This window comes from Podarcis raffonei, chromosome 6 (assembly GCF_027172205.1).
Source record: "Podarcis raffonei isolate rPodRaf1 chromosome 6, rPodRaf1.pri, whole genome shotgun sequence".
Lineage (NCBI taxonomy): Eukaryota > Metazoa > Chordata > Lepidosauria > Squamata > Lacertidae > Podarcis > Podarcis raffonei.
The window spans coordinates 7,074,161-7,091,119 of NC_070607.1; positions in this window are offsets into that span (position 1 = coordinate 7,074,161).

Here is a 16,959-nt window from a genome sequence, read left to right on the forward strand (position 1 = left end):
AAATCTGTCGAAGTGTTAATGCTGGGAGCCCTCCTATCTTATGCTCAGATTGTATATATGTGTAAATAAAACTTAAGGTCCTAAACGCACCACTGTCTCTGTTGACTTTCATTCCCAGAAAAAGGAACTTTAGGTAAGCACAGGGAGTCTCTCGCTGCTCAGAGATCGGGATGTGTGTAACAGTATCTTGAATTCTTGCTATGTCTTGAACCTTTCGATTGCATAACACCTTGGAATTGTTATGAACCGTATTGAGCTTTTGCTCTTGTTTTACAGCCAAGCGGTCTATACATTTCGTGAAATAAGTAAGCAGGTAAGTAAAGAAATAAAGAAATGATATTGCTTTAAATGAGAAGCGGCGTATAAACATTTTTAATGAATAAAAAAAAACTACTGCAAGTTATGAAGGAAGCAGGGAAGATTGCGGCATGGGGACCAAAAATGTGGATCATTTTTTGCTGTATTAATGAAATGCTAAGGTCAGCACAACAGAGACACCACCTTACCGACAAAGGTCCGTATAGTTAAAGCTATGGTTTTCCCAGTAGTGATGTATGGAAGTGAGAGCTGGACCATAAAGAAGGCTGATCGCCGAAGAATTGATGCTTTTGAATTCTGGTGCTGGAGGAGACTCTTGAGAGTCCCATGGACTGCAAGGAGATCAAACCTCTCCATTCTGAAGGAAATCAGCCTTGAGTGCTCACTGGAAGGACAGATCCTGAAGCTGAGGCTCCAATACTTTGGCCACCTCATGAGAAGAGAAGACTCCCTGGAAAGACCCTGATGTTGGGAAAGATGGAGGGCACAAGGAGAAGGGGAAAACAGAGGACGAGATGGTGGGACAGTGTTCTCGAAGCTACCAGCATGAGTTTGACCAAACTGCGGGAGGCAGGGGAAGACAGGAGGGCCTGGCGTGCTCTGGTCCATGGGGTCACGAAGAGTCGGACACGACTAAATGACTAAACAACAACAAGGTCAGCACAGGGACCCAGGAAATGAATTGAATGGAGGCACATGGCATAGCAAGGGCTTCCTGCCAAGGTATGAATGTGGATCAGTTTGGAACTACGATTTGCATTACTCTCCTTCTGGGCACATGAACTCCCCCACCTGCCTATCTGATCAGCCATGTACTTTGCTGATTGTTTCGAATCTCTCTGTCTCTGTGAGACAATCTGGACATGGTTTGGAATCCGGGTTTGTGCAGGTCATAGCTTGCCCAGGGTTCAGATAAGTTTCCAGCCTTGGTTTGCGAGCGAAAGGAGAGGAGGGATTGTATGAGCACGAGGCTCATTGCTGTCATGCCAAACCGCGGTTTCGTGTTACATTTGACAATCTTCTGTATGTCTTGTTTCATGAAAGTTTGGTCTGAGAATTTCTGTGCTGCAGGAAGCTGATTCATTAGAGGCTAGAAACCATAAGGACTACAGTATAAGTGTAATTTAAAAAGAAAATAAAACCTGAACAGGAAGTTGAATTCTGCATCCAGTTCTACCAAATTCTGTGCTTTTCGACTCTCCCATGGAAGAATAAGTGTTTGTAGAACGTATAGATCTTTTCTGCTTGTTCTCATTGTTACCTTTGGCTTCTGGATCATTATACTGGATCCCAGTGTAACTAGTGTGCTGAAACGGAATTAATTTTGGTAGACGAAATAGGCAGGTCTCTGCTCCAAGGAACTTACAATCAAATTCTTACTATGGGGGGAGTGGTAGTTTGGTCTTTGTTTCTTTGTTATAGATGCTTTAGGCGTGGAAAGGTATCTTGCCTCACGGGGTGGTGTAACAGAACGAGCTAAATTGTAGTGGAATCTTTTCCATCTCAAAGTCTGCTCCATTTAAGTATAAAATAAAATCCTGGCCAAATCATGGCACCCTGAGTTGCTGTCTGACACTGCCCTGACCAGGACGTTTCTTCTGGCTGCGACTGAACTGGTTTGCTGTCAGATTAACTCCCTCTGCCTGACCTGGAAATAGTCCAAGACAACTATGCTTAGCAGACATTTATGGAATGGCACAGTTCCAGAATCACTGTATAAACTCCCACAGCCTTCGGCAGTGGTAGAGCTAAATTAGATATCATTCTCTCTCTCTCTCTCTCTCTCTCTCTCTCTCTCTCTCTCTCTCTGTGTGTGTGTGTGAGAGAGAGAGAGAGAGAGAGAGAGAGAGAGAGAGAGAGAGAGAGGGAGCGCGCCACTGGCTCTTAGTTCTGTGTCTGTATTTAAGGGAAAGTGTACAGTCATACCTCGGGATAAGTGTGCTTCAAGTTAAGCATTTTTGGGTTGCGCTCCGTGGCGACCCGGAAGTAACGGAGCGCGTTACTTCTGGGTTTCGCCACTTGCGCATGCGCAGACAGTCAAAATGACATCACACGCATGCACGGAAGCGGCGAAACGCGACCTGCACACGCGCAGACACGTCTTATGTTCTGTTCAGGATGCGAACGGGGTTCCGGAACAGATTCCGTTCTCATCCAGATTTACCACTCTATTGTAGAATGGGATTGGTCATCACACTCAGGCATAGCAGATCTGAAGCACCCAGAATCCCTCAACGGGCCTGGCAATGCACAAGTCTGTTGTGTATTGTTTTTAACACTCGATTGGGAGCCGCCCAGAGTGGCTGGGGAAACTCAGCCAGATGGGCGGGGTATAAATAATAATGTTAATTTTTTAAAAATGATATTTATTACTTTTCAAACAATTTCAACACAACATTACACACAAAAAAAGAAGAAAAAAGATAAAAAAGAACAATACAAATACAATACAAAAACACCATATACAAAGCAAAACAAAAACAATTTAAAATCACCTCAAACATTTTCAACATCCCATCTTTCATTCGCTTATTTCCATTGACCTCCTCACACCTCCCTTTTTGTATTCCACTTCTATTTATTATTTCAGCAATTCCTTTCCATCTTCCTCTGTTTTCTATCCTATAATTATCTTAACACATTCTTACCTTATTTTTCCCTTTAATTTTCTATCAATCTATTTATACTTAATTCCTTATAACATTTCTACTAAAGCCATATAACTTCATTCCAACATTCTTCTAACATTCATTAATTTTACCATATTTCTGTAAATTGTCTTCAAACTTTTTCCAGTCTTCTTCCCCCGACTCTTCTCCCTGGTCTCGGATCTTGCCAGTCATTTCCGCCAATTCCATATAGTCCATCAACTTCATCTGCCATTCATCTAGCACTTCAGTGCTTTCAAGAAGCAAACATTCTCTCAGCCAGCAAAAAGCAGATGGTTCACAACAACCTTTACCTTTAAAGAAGACTGCAAAGGGACCAGATCTGGATAGGACACAAGAGTGAATAAGCAGCATGTTAGGACCAAAGCTGGTTGGGAGCAGGAGGAGAGGAGGAGGGCTACTGGTAGACTTTACTCCTTTTAACCTGGTTGCATCGAACCATTTGCCAACCTGGTGAACTTCAGGTGTTTTGACCTACAACTTTCATCTGCCCCGGGACCTTACGATGCTAGGACTGATGTGTTACGAAAAAGGACCAATGCAGCAGCGAGCTCCAGGTGGCTGGAAAGCCAAACAGGATGTTGATGTTTGGGACTGTTCCGTGGGAACAAAGGAACAGTCTATTCACACCACTGAGCACCGGATGTTAGCTCAGAGTGTCATCTGACCAGTACTGGAAGTACATGGGAGGAGCAATTCTCTCTCTGCTGTTGGTGTTAAGAGAGTGCAGACACGTTTTCTCTGTACTGTTGGAAGGACAGAAATAAAGGCATGTAAATACATTTCTGTCTGTCTCTCTCTCCCCTCCCTGGGGATGGCAGGGAAGAGGGGAGGAGTGGTGTGTTCTTCTCACGTTAGAGGAGGATCACTGATTGAGATCTCACCTGATCTTGCCGGGAGTCGCAGACGGGGAGGTCAACAAGGAACTCAAGCCGGGTGCCTGGAGAGTGGCCAATTCCTCTGACTAAGGCTTGATTCCGACATGATGACCTGGGTGGGTGGGGATCAAACTGAGGTGGAAAAGCAATGAACCAAAGATGGGGTGAAAGGAAAATGAAATGGACAAGTTTGTCAAATTTTTTTCATGGAAGCAGTTCCTAGTCTGGCCAACCAGTCTGTAGAAAGAGCAAAATGGGAGCAAATCCTGGAGGATGGGGCCTTTATTTTGTTTTTTTTAAAAGATGCTTAACTACTGTTGTTGCTCCAGGAGCAAAAGGAAGGGTTTGGCTATGAATCCCCCCCCTCCAGCTCCCTCCTCCAACAGCTCCTATAGCACCTGCTTAGGGGAGAGTCTTCTTTCCTCCTCTTCCTTCCTTAAAAGCTACTGAGCTTTCACTGGACTGTTTTAATAAATGTCATCATCATCATCATCATCATCATCATCATCATCATCATCATTGTATTGCCCCCATCATCAGATACATGAAGTTAAAGGTAATGGGATGCGGGTGGCTCTGTGGTCTAAAACACTGAGCCTCTTGGGCTTGCTGATCAGAAGGTTGGCTGTTCGAATCAACACAACGGGGTGAGCTCCTCTTGCTCTCTCCCAGCTCCTGCCAACCTAGCAGTTCGAAAGCACACCAGTGCAAGTAGATAAATAGGTACTGCTGCGGTGGGAAGGTAAATGGCATTTCCATGCACTCTGTTTTCCGTCACAGTGTTCCATTGCACCAGAAACGGTTTACTCCTATTGGCCACAGACAAATGCCAGCTCCCTCGGCCTGAAAGAAAGATGAGCGCCACAACCCCAGAGTCGTCTTTGACTGGACTTAACCATCCAGGGGTCTTTTACCTTTTACCTTGCATGAAGTACAGTGGTACCTTGCTTCTCAAACTTAATCCATTCCGGGAATCCGTTCGACTCCCGAAACCATTCAAAAACCAAGGCGCGGCTTCCGATTGGCTGCAGGGGCTTCCTGCACTCAAGCAAAAGCCACGTCGGAGGTTCAGCTTCTGAAAATTTTTTGCAAACCTGAACACATCTGGGATTGTGGCATTGGGGAGCCGATTTGTTCGGGAACCAAGCCATTTGAGTACCAAGGTACCACTGTATTATGCTAAGTTGGCACGTATACCAACACATGGGTTCAGAGAGAGAGATGTACAAAGTGAGGTCAGAGAAAAATGAAATGCAAAAAAAGACAAATAAAAATGGTGATAATTGCATTACAGCTTAAAAGCTTACATCGACTATTTGCAAAGCAGTGTTAATGATAACACCGACATAATGACACTGATCAACTAATTAACACCTGCCGTAGGATTAGCACAGCAGCACCCTCTCTGTTCAGGCCACAGGTGATGGATCTGAAAGCTGTAATTTAGCAGAGTCTCCTTTTGAAGTTCCTTTGTTCAGGAATAGACACTTTAAGGTCAGACAGGAAGAGTCACCCTTCTGGGAATGCTTACGGTTTTCGGTTTGTCAGTTAGGATTGCAGGCAATGGAGCCAAGAAAAGTGGAAGAGAAGGAACGAACTGGAGAGCTACTTTTTTCCTGTCTTCGTTTTTGACAAAGAGCAGGAGGGAAACATGAGCAGAGAAGGGGGGACGGCCCTCACACCTCTTTAAACCATGAGTGGCAGGTGATATTCTCGGCTCATTGGCAACGCTTGGGAGAAAAGGAAGGGGCGCTGGAGGAGGTTGTGATTTGGATTCCTCTTCCCCTTCCTTGGTGAGAAAGTTCTCAGCAGAAAAATGCAAATTATGAGGCTCTCGGAGACACAAAGTTCACTCCAAACTCAAGGGAGGAGTGAAGGGAGGACGCAGGTGGCGCTGTGGTCTAAACCACTGAGCCTCTTGGGCTTGCCAATCAGAAGGTCGGTGGTTTGATTCCCCGCAACAGGGTGAGCTCCCGTTGTTCTGTCTCAGCTCCTGCCAACCTAGCAGTTTGAAAGTGCACCAGTGCAAGTAGATAAATAGGTACCACTCCGGCGGGAAGGTAAACAGCATTTCCGTGTGCTCTGCTTTCCATCATGGTGTTCCATTGCACCAGCATTTAGTCCTGCTGGCCACATGACCCGGAAAGCTGTCTGTGGACAAACGCTGGTTCCCTCAGCCTGAAAGCGAGATGAGCGTCGCAACCCCATAGTCGCCTTTCACTGGACTTAACTGTCCAGGGATCCTTCACCTTTTCCATCAGTTATGGACAGCTCCTGGGAGCTGCAGTATTTTCTCAGCAACACTGAAATCTGAAGGAAGTTGAGGAACATGTGAGGCACTCTGCTTCCCCGTCTAGAATTTAAAGTGGTCTTCTGCAACCTGGCGCCTACAAGATGTTTTGCGCTACATCTCCCACCAGCCTGCCCAGCTCTGCTCACCCAGGATTTGTCGGAATTCCGTATGACCCGAACTGCTTCTCCGGTCGAGTCCTCCGGAATCTCCTCCAACGTTGATTAACGACCTAAGCCTTTGATGAGGCTTTCCAGGCACTTTCCCATTACACAGAGTATACAGCAGCAGCAGAAGGACGAGAAATATGAGCTACATGGCTAAGAGTTTTATTTCTAACTACGCAGACAGAAAAGAATATACACCCTCTCTCTGTGAAAGCAGAGAGGCAACCGGAACAAAGGAACAGGAAACCAGTCTGGAATCTCTGGAATGTAAACAGAGTCTTGTGACTCCAAGCACTGCACAGTGGCACAAACAGAAACCTAACAGAAACCCCCTGGCTCAGAGTTGGTTCTTTTCATGATGACAGCCCCCATCAGCAGGGGCACAAGGGCGCTGCAGTCTAAAACATCTGGTGGGCATCCGCTCGGAGAAGGCTTGTTTAGTATAGATCAGTGATGGCCAAACTTGGCCCTCCAGCTGTTTTGGGACTACAACTCCCATCATCCCTAGCTAACAGGACCAGTGGTCAGGGATGATGGGAACTGTAGTCCCAAACAGCTGGAGGGCTAAGTCTGGCCATCACTGATCTATACTATACAATCTTTTTATCTTTGAGGTACATGAGCAGCTCTCTGGTGCCCTCTGCTGCTCCTTGTGGACCAAGAGCCATATTTAATTTGGACCTGGTTTTCACATTTGACGTGCAAACAGTTACCAGTTTTCCCATTTGGTCCAATTTTAAAGCTAACACACGGTTTTTTTTCCCTGGGAAAAGGAGCAGTGCAAGGGGGAAAACCACCCGGAGCCATGCTTTCTAGGCACATGGCAGACTAATTCATGTAAAAGAGCAACGCAAGACGATAGGGACAGAACTAGCCAAATTGTATAGAAATTTATTCAAGTGTGCGAATACAGCGACAGAACGTTACTTGTCCAAAAATGGAAAGAAGAAGAAGTCTCAGCAAAAGAAGAACGGATACAAAAACTTAGGGAATATGCAGAAATGGTGGAACTTACTGGAAAAATAAGAAATCAAGATAAACTTTTAATAAAAGAATGGAAATGGTTCATTGAATATTTATAAATAAACTGTAAACAGATAAGAACATTGGCAGGATTACTGTAATAACATGCAGTTTGATAAGAGTATATATTTAAAGTAGATGAATAAATGAGCAAATTAAGTTAATTTGGATATGCAGAAAATATTAAAAATAATTTTAAGGAACCGCAGAAAGTGGGAAAAGGAAATCAAGGTGTTTTGTTTTTTAAAAAAAGTTTTTATTTATACTTTTGAAGTTTATACATTTCCTTAGTTTTACAATCAATTTAACATTTCAAAATTTGGCTTTTGATTGCTTTCAGAAAACCAAATAACTTAAATTTTATGTTTTTGGAAATGTCAGGTAATTCTAAGTAACAACAATAATAAGATTAATATATAATATAACTGCGAGTAGTTGGCAATCATTTTAATGAATTCTGTGTAATTTACACACATATTACTTACCAGACCAAACAAAATTATAGTGATTTAACCAAAATAACTTTTGAATTTCCAAATCATGTGACAATTTTATTACACCCCTTATTTATCAAATTCGAAAGTTGAACAATTCAACACACTAGTGGTGGGTTGTTTTTACTGGTGGAATATAGCCCTCTCTTGGGCGCATGTGGTACTGCACCAGAGAACGAAGTAGCCACAGCAACAGTTGCCATAGAACAATTCCTTTTGTTTGAGGAGGGTGGGACAAAAAACCTAGGCACGAAGGTTAAAGCACATAAAGCATTTAAAAACCATATTGTCAGGAAAGCATTGTTCAATGTCTGGATAAGATATAAAGACTTGTTGGAAAGTAAAACCCCAAGGTGGCTGTCGCCAATGGAAGCTAAGTCTCAGAAAAAGCTCAATATGGAGGCCAAATGGCCAAAATATTGGGAAATTTTGGAGCAAGAAGGTGACAAATTGAAATTGCAGAGTTTTGAGAAATTAAAAGATAAAGTGTGAGATTGGCTTCATTATTATCAAATAAGAGAGGCCTATAATTTGGATAAAAAAATTGGCTTCCAGGTGGAGAAATCAAAATTGGAAATAGAATTGTTAGAACCTAAAACCAAGATATTGTCAAGAATGTATAACTTGCTGTTAAAATGGAATACACAGGATGAAACGGTCAAATCAGCTATGATTAAATGGGCGCAGGACATAGGTCATAACATTATGTTTGCTGACTGGGAGCAGTTGTGGACCACCGGTATGAAGTTTACGGCATGTAAAGCCTTAAAGGAGAATATTATGAAAATGATTTACAGGTGGTACATGAACCCAGTTAAGCTTGCAAAAATTTATCACCTACCTGACAACAAGTGTTGGAAATGTAAAGAAGCTGAGGGAACATTCTTTCATCTTTGGTGGACTTGCCCAAGGGTTAAGGCTTACTGGGAAATGATCTATAATGAACTGAAGAAGGTACTTAAATTTACCTTTGCAAAGAAACCAGAGGCCTTTCTTTTGGGCATAGTCGGCCAATTGGTGTTATAATAATAATAATAATAATAATAATAATAAATTTTATTTATATCCCGCCCTCCCCAGCCGAAGCTGGGCTCAGGGCGGCTAACAACAATAAAACAATACAAAAGTACAACACAAACAACACTCTAAAATCATTCATTATAAATTAATTAAATTCAAGCCACTGGCCACCATTGGGCCAGAGCTCCGCGAAGATTGCCGAGGGAGGCAGTCAGGCTGTGCCCTGGCCAAAGGCCTGGCGGAACAGCTCTGTCTTGCAGGCCCTGCGGAAAGATGTCAAGTCCCGCAGGGCCCTAGTCTCTTGTGACAGAGTGTTCCACCAGGTCGGAGCCACAGCCGAAAAAGCCCTGGCTCTAGTTGAGGCCAGCCTAACTTCTCTGTGGCCTGGGACCTTCAAGATGTTTTTATTTGAAGACCGTAAGTTTCTCTGTGGGGCATACCAGGAGAGGCGGTCCCGTATGTACGAGGGTCCTAGGCCGTATAGGGCTTTAAAGGTTAAAACCAGCACCTTAAACCTGATCCTGTACTCCACCGGGAGCCAGTGCAGTTGATATAGCACCGGATGAATGTGATCTCGCAGCGAAGACCCCGTAAGGAGTCTCGCTGCAGCATTCTGCACCCGCTGGAGTTTCTGGGTCAGTCTTAAGGGCAGCCCCACGTAGAGCGAGTTACAATAATCCAGTCTGGAGGTGACCGTCGCGTGGATCACAGTGGCTAGGTCAGGGCGAGAGAGGTAAGGAGCCAACTGCTTAGCTTGGCGGAGATGGAAAAATGCCGCCTTTGTTATAGCTGCAATCTGCGCCTCCATGGAAAGGGAGGTGTCGAAGATTACACCCAAACTCTTAACGGACGGTGCTGGCACTAACTGCGCCCCCGCAAGAGATGGGAGTTGCCCCCCCAATCCCATATCGTCCCGTCCCAGCCACAGGACCTCTGTCTTCGAAGGATTTAGCTTCAACCGGCTCCCACGTAACCATCCAGCCACAGCTTCCAGACATCTGGTCAGTGTGTCTGGGGCCGAGTCAGGATGGCCATCCATCAACAGATAGAGTTGGGTGTCATCGGCATACTGATGGCAACCCAGCCCAAAACTCCGGACAAGCTGGGCGAGGGGGCGCATAAAGATGTTGAAAAGCATTGGGGAGAGTATTGCACCCTGAGGTACTCCACACACCAAGGAGTGGCGCGATGACAATTCCCCCCCAAGCGCCACCCTCTGTCCCCGACCAGAGAGAAACGAGCGCAGCCATTGAAGGACTGTGCCCTGAATCCCCACGTCGGCAAGGCGGTGGTCCAGAAGTTCATGATCGACCATGTCAAAAGCTGCTGACAGATCTAGAAGAATCAGCAGCCCCGACCCGCCTCGATCCAGCTGTCTACGAAGATCATCTGTTAGGGCAACCAGAGCTGTCTCGGTCCCATGACCAGCGCGGAAGCCAGACTGGAATGGATCCAGAGCCGATGTTTCATCCAGAAACCCACCAAGCTGTTCAGCAACCGCTCTCTCAATCACCTTACCCAGGAACGGAAGATTCGAAACCGGGCGGTAATTGGATAGATCTAAAGGATCTAATGATGTTTTCTTTAAGAGCGGGCGCACCACTGCCTCCTTCAGTTCCCCTGGGAATGTCCCCGTGCCAAGGGACAAATTGATGATATCCCCCAGGAGGGCCCGCACCTCGTCTGGACACGCTCTAATCAGCCAAGACGGGCACGGGTCAAGAGGACAGGTGGTGGGCTTTCCAGCTCGGAGGAGTCTGTCCACATCGGCTGGGGATATCCAGTCAAAGTGGTCCAATACTGGACCCGAGGACAGTCGAGGGGCCTCCAGTTCCTTTATTGTATCCAAATTGGCAGGGAGGTCATGGCGGAGCAACAAGACCTTCTCCGCAAAAAAGCTCGCAAATGCCTCACAGCCGTGTGTCAAATTGTTATTTAAATTTGGCTGTCCTTCAAGGGACGTTAAAGACCTGATTATACTAAATAATTGCGCCGGGCGAGAGCTAGCGGATGCAATGGAGGCCGAGAAGTAAGACTTCTTAGCAGCCTTCACCGCCATCTCGTAGGTTTTCATAAAAGCCCTATAAGATGTTCTTGAGGCTCCGTCGCGGGCACCCCGCCATACTCGCTCTAGCCGTCTGAGGTCCCGCTTCATTTTCCGGAGCTCCTCGGTAAACCAGGGAGCCCGGTTTCTGCGGGGTCGCAGAGGGCGCTTCGGTGCGATCTCATCGATGGCTGCCAGGAGCTGGATATTCCAGCCCTCAACAAGCTCAGTCAATGAGTCGCCAGGGGGAGCAAGGTCCCGCAAGGCTTGGCGGAATCTGTCAGGGTCCATCAGCCTCTGCGGGCGAGCCCAAATCGGCTCGGCACCTAAGCAGGGTGGGGGTGGAAAGTCAATCCTGGCTTTCAGAGCGTAGTGATCAGACCATGGCACCTTCATCGAAGGAGACATGATCACATCTATACCTACACCAAAGATCAAATCCAGCGTGTGGCCTGCTTGATGTGTGGGGCCCGAAACAAACTGGGAGAGCCCTAGTGTCGCCATGGAAGACACCAGGTCCAGAGCCTGTGAGGAGGGAGTGGCATCAGCATGGATGTTGAAGTCCCCCAATACCAATAGGTTAGGGAACTCCAAGGCCCAGCCGGCCACCGCCTCCAATAGGCCTGACAGGGTGGCTGCTGGTGCGCTAGGTGGCCGGTACACCAGCCAGACAGCCAAGCTCTCCTCAGAGCCCCACACTAGGCCAACACATTCAATGCCGGGGATCGATGGTGATGGTAGAGCCCTGAAAGGACAATCTTCCCGGATTAATAATGCCACCCCTCCCCCCGGCCCACGGTCCGTGACTGGTGGAGGACGGAGAAACCCGGAGGCGCCATCTCTCGTAAGGTAACTGTTGCCCCTTCGCGCACCCAGGTCTCCGTCACACAAGCCAGGTCGACCCCCTGCGAGATAAAGAAATCTCGCAGGGTGGCGGTTATGTTGCCTATAGACCTGGCATTGCACAGCACCAGTGACGGAGGTGAGTAATCCTTGCTCGCCCTACCCTCGTCCCTCGGGATGAGGCGCAGATTGGAAGGGGTACGAGCATATCCATATCTCGATCCCCTTCGCCTATAACATCTGCCCCCACCGCCATACCTCCCTCGCCCCTCCACGGTAGCAATCCCAAGCCTCATAGTAGCCTCCATTGATGGCAATTAATGTTATTCTTTCGCAGCCTAAAACAATAAAACCTTAAAACAATAAAAACAAAAAACAAAACAACCCAGAAAACAATAAAAAAATACAAATAAAAACTGCAAAAATTACAAATTCATCAAAATCTAACGAATTCCCAAGCCCACCCAAACATCCATCCCACCCCCATATATAAAATCTAAAGGGAAAGGAACATTTTAAAACATGTTAAAAAGAACTCTGCACCCCTCCGGGTCCTCCTGGGCAGTAGCAGCATCAGTGGCAACAACCGTCCCTGTGAGGCCCCACCTGGGCCAGATAGTGGCAGGAGCAGTCCTTGTGAGGCTTCAGGCCCCGCCCCAGGCCAGATGGTAAGTGGCAAGAGCAGGGCCCTCAGACATTCACAGGGGAGTCCTCCTGGGCAGCAGAGCAGTCCTTTTGAGACTTCAGGCCCCACCCCAGGCCAGATGGTAAGTGGCAGGAAGGAGCAGGACCCTCAGACACTCACATGGGAGTCCTCCTGGGCAGCAGAGCAGTCCTTTTGAGGCTTCAGGCCCCGCCCCAGGCCAGATGGTAAGTGGCAGGAAGGAGCAGGACCCTCAGACACTCACAGGGGAGTCCTCCTGGGCAGCCGAGCAGTCCTTTGAGGCTTCAGGCCCCACCCCAGGCCAGATGGTAAGTGGCAGGGAGGAGCAGGACCCTCAGACACTCACAGGGGAGTCCTCCTGGGCAGCAGAGCAGTCCTTTGAGGCTTCAGGCCCCGCCCCAGGCCAGATGGTAAGTGGCAAGAGCAGGGCCCTCAGACACTCACAGGGGAGTCCTCCTGGGCAGCCGAGCAGTCCTTTGAGGCTTCAGGCCCCGCCCCAGGCCAGATGGTAAATGGCAGGAAGGAGCAGGACCCTCAGACACTCACAGGGGAGTCCTCCTGGGCAGCAGAGCAGTCCTTTTGAGGCTTCAGGCCCCACCCCAGGCCAGATGGTAAGTGGCAGGGAGGAGCAGGACCCTCAGACACTCACAGGGGAGTCCTCCTGGGCAGCAGGGCAGTCCTTTTGAGGCTTCAGACCCCGCCCCAGGCCAGATGGTAAGTGGCAAGAGCAGGGCCCTCAGACACTCACAGGGGAGTCTTTTAAAGAAAGACAGAACATTTTTCATGTACACAACAACAGCAGCAAGAATACTTCTCGCTAAATATTGGAAGACACAAGATTTACCCACCGTGGAAGAGTGGCAGATGCAAGTGATTGACTACATGGAGATGGCAGAAATGACCGGCAGAATCCGTGACCAGGGAGAAGAGTTTATGGAAGAGGATTGGAAAAAGTTCAAGGATTATCTACAGAAATATTGTAAAATGTTTGAATGTTAAAATGATGTGGGATGTGAAGGTAACATGGCATTTGGGATATGGTTAAAAGAGCTATGAAAAAAGAATCTTAAAAAAGAGAAGGGGGGGTATGACTAGAATAATATTATGTTAAAGTATATAAGGTGGAGTAAAGGACCAAGATAAGGGAAATTAGAGACATAATAAGAGGGAACATATAATTATAAATGAGGTTTGAAAGAGGGTTAGAATTTGCTGAATTTGACGGAATAAAGAGGAACACAAAAAAGAGAGATGTGAGGAGGTCAGGAAAGAGGGATATAGAACCTTGAAACTTAAAAGTGGATTTTTCTGTTTTCTTTTCTTTACTAAGTGTGTATTTTCTGTTTTCTGTTTTGATGTATGTGATTGTTTGATTTATGTGATTGTATGATTTCTATGTTTTGTAAAATCCTAATAAACATTTATTATATATAAAAAAACAAAAAACCTAGGCACGGAGACACTCTCCAACCTCTCAAAGCTCTTTATTCCAAGCCTCCCTCCTTCTCTATGGCTTCTTGCACACTTTGCAAAAGTCATGTGCAGATTTAAGGTAAAGGGACCCCTGACCATTAGGTCCAGTTGTGACCGACTCTGGGGTTGCGGCGCTCATCTTGCTTTACTGGCTGAGGGAGCCACAGCTTCCGGGTCATGTGGCCAGCATGACTAAGCCGCTTCTGGCGAACCAGAGCAGCGCACGGAAACACCGTTTACCTTCCCGACAGAGCGGTACCTATTTATCTACTTGCACTTTGACATGCTTTCGAACTGCTAGGTTGGCAGGAGCTGGGACCGAGCAACGGGAGCTCACCCCATCGCGGGGATTCAAACTGCTGACCACCTGATCGGCAAGCCCTAGGCTCTGTGGTTTAACCCACATTAGACGAAGCGAGTGTGTGTGCACAAAAGTGAGCACAGTTCTGGCACTGGGGCTGATGTCAAACCTCTGTAGTGTGGAGTAAGCCTGAACAAAGGAAAGTGGGAAACTTCCCACTATTGCTTCCATGATGCATGTGTGTGTGTGTGTGTGTGACTGTGTCTGTGTGAGTGTGTGAGAGAGACAGACAGACAGACAGACAGGCACAGACAGACAGAGGGACAATCAGTTTTCCAGAATGCGGCAGCTAGACTGGTGACTGGGAGCGGCTGCCGGGACCACAAAACACCGGTCTTGAAAGACCTACATTGGCTCCCAGTACGTTTCCGAGCACAATTCAAAGTGTTGGTGCTGACCTTGAAAGCCTTAAAGAGCCTTGGTCCTGTATAGCTGAAGGAGCGTCTCCACCCCCATCGTTCATCCCGGACACTGAGGTCCAGCACCGAGGGCCTTTTGGCGGTTCCCTCATTGCGAGAAGTGAGGCTACAGGGAACCAGGCAGAGGCCTTCTCGGTAGTGGCACCCGCTCTGTGGAATGCCCTCCCATCACATGTGAAGGAAATAAACAACTTTTAGAAGACATCTGAAGGCAGCTCTGTTTAGGGAAGTTTTTAATGTTTGATGCTGTATTGTTTTTAACACTCGATTGGGAGTCGCCCAGAGTGGCTGGGGAAACTCTTTGCCATACCCGGCCAGAACTTGTTCTCTGCCAGATGTATACAGTAGTGCCTCAGGTTACATACGCTCCAGGTTTCAGACGCTTCAGGTTACAGATTCCACTAACCCAGAAATAGTACCTCAGGTTCAGAACTTTGCTTCAGGATGAGAACAGAAATTGTGCAGTGGCGGCGCAGCGGCAGCAGGAGGCCCCATTTGCTAAAGTGGTGCTTCAGGTTAAGAACAGACCCCTGGAACGAATTAAGTCCTTAACCTGAGGTATCACTGTAGTTGCTGGATCTTTCAGGCACAGCTTCTCCTCTGCCTGCTGTTACAACCACTGCGACTCCTTGAGGCGCTGTATAAATAGCAAATGGTACTTAAAGCTTTCTTGAGCGATGACTGAACTAGTCTAAGGGATTATTTGTGTTTCGTTTTCAGGAGCTGTTTAATGGTGGCCTTACAGAAATAATTCTGTTGCAAGCAACCACAGCTCCCTGGCCTTCTTCCCATTGAAGTTAATTGCCTCCTGTCTCCCTGAGATACTTTGCATGCCCCTCAACCCCACACAGAAAAGTTTGCTCTTTAGATGGCGGCTTCTTGAATAGAAACAAGATTCCACAGAATCTCCTGAACTTCCCTCCTCCCCTTTGTGGGTCCTATTGCTAGTCCTTTCCACCTGCATCTTTTATAATAATCCAAATCTCTTCCATCTCCATTACTGTATATCCAAAACAAATTTTTTTTCCCCTTCCAGTAGCACCTTAAAGACCAACTAAGTTAGTTCTTGGTATGAGCTTTCGTGTGCATGCACGAAAGCACACGAAAGCTCATACGAAGAACTAACTTAGTTGGTCTTTAAGGTGCTACTGGAAGGAAAAAAAATTTTTGTTTTGACTATGGCAGACCAACACGGCTACCTATCTGTAACTGTATATCCAAAGCTCACCATTATTCCAACCCCACTAACGATTTTAACTGTTTACAATTGTTTTTAAGATAGATTATAAATTTTCCCCATTCCTTATAAAAACTTTGGTTTTCCTGATTTCTGATTCTTCCAGTCATTTTTGTCATTTTTGCCATTTCGGCCTAGTCCATCAACTTGATCTGCCATTTTTCTCTGGTGGCGACTTTATCTTCTTTCCATCTCTGGCCCAATAACAACTGCGCAGCTATGGTCATGCATGTCAATAGACTTTTCTGCTCCCTTGGGATTTTTTCTGTTGTTAAAACAATCTAATTTCTGACTTATTTATAGCCGCCCCCCCTCCCCCTGTGTTCAGATCCTAGAATGGCTGGGGCAACCCAGTCAGACGGGTGACATATAAATAAATTGTTGTTGTTGTAAGAGTGCTAGTACATTTTTGCACGTGGCCCCATAGGATGCCATGCTGAGGCATCAGATCAAGATCTGTATTTTAAAATGAGCTTAAAAAATATATTTGCAAATGTTTGTATCTCTCATGCCAGGCAGAAGACCAGCTGGGTTTGGCATATGTTTATCTTCCTGGACAAGGGCCCCCTGATTTATAGCAGGAGCCAAAATTCTCAAAGTTGTAAAAAGAAAATTACAGGCTGGGAGCAAAAGGTCATACTGACCATACAAATTACAGAATACAATCAAGCTGCAAAAGCACTCATTGTTTAACAAATAATAATACCATGTATCTTCCATTAGAGACTTGAGCCAAAGGTTAAAGGGTAAATTGAAGAAGTTGCTTTCAGAAAAAGCAGTTGGCCAGGAAAAGGGGGGTTGCTTTGGAAAGTGTTCTTACTAAGTTTCCTTCTAAAAAGCTATATATGTTAATGTATGAAATATATTGGCTTAAATGTAATTATGCAAAGGATTTAGAAAGTAAGAAATGTTAGATTCTTATGTTAGATTCTTATTTCATAGAATCATAGAATCATATAGTTGGAAGAGACCACAGGGGCCATCGAGTCCAACCCCCTGCCAAGCAGGAAACACCATCAGAGCACTCCTGACATATGGTTGTCAGGCCTCTGCTTAAAG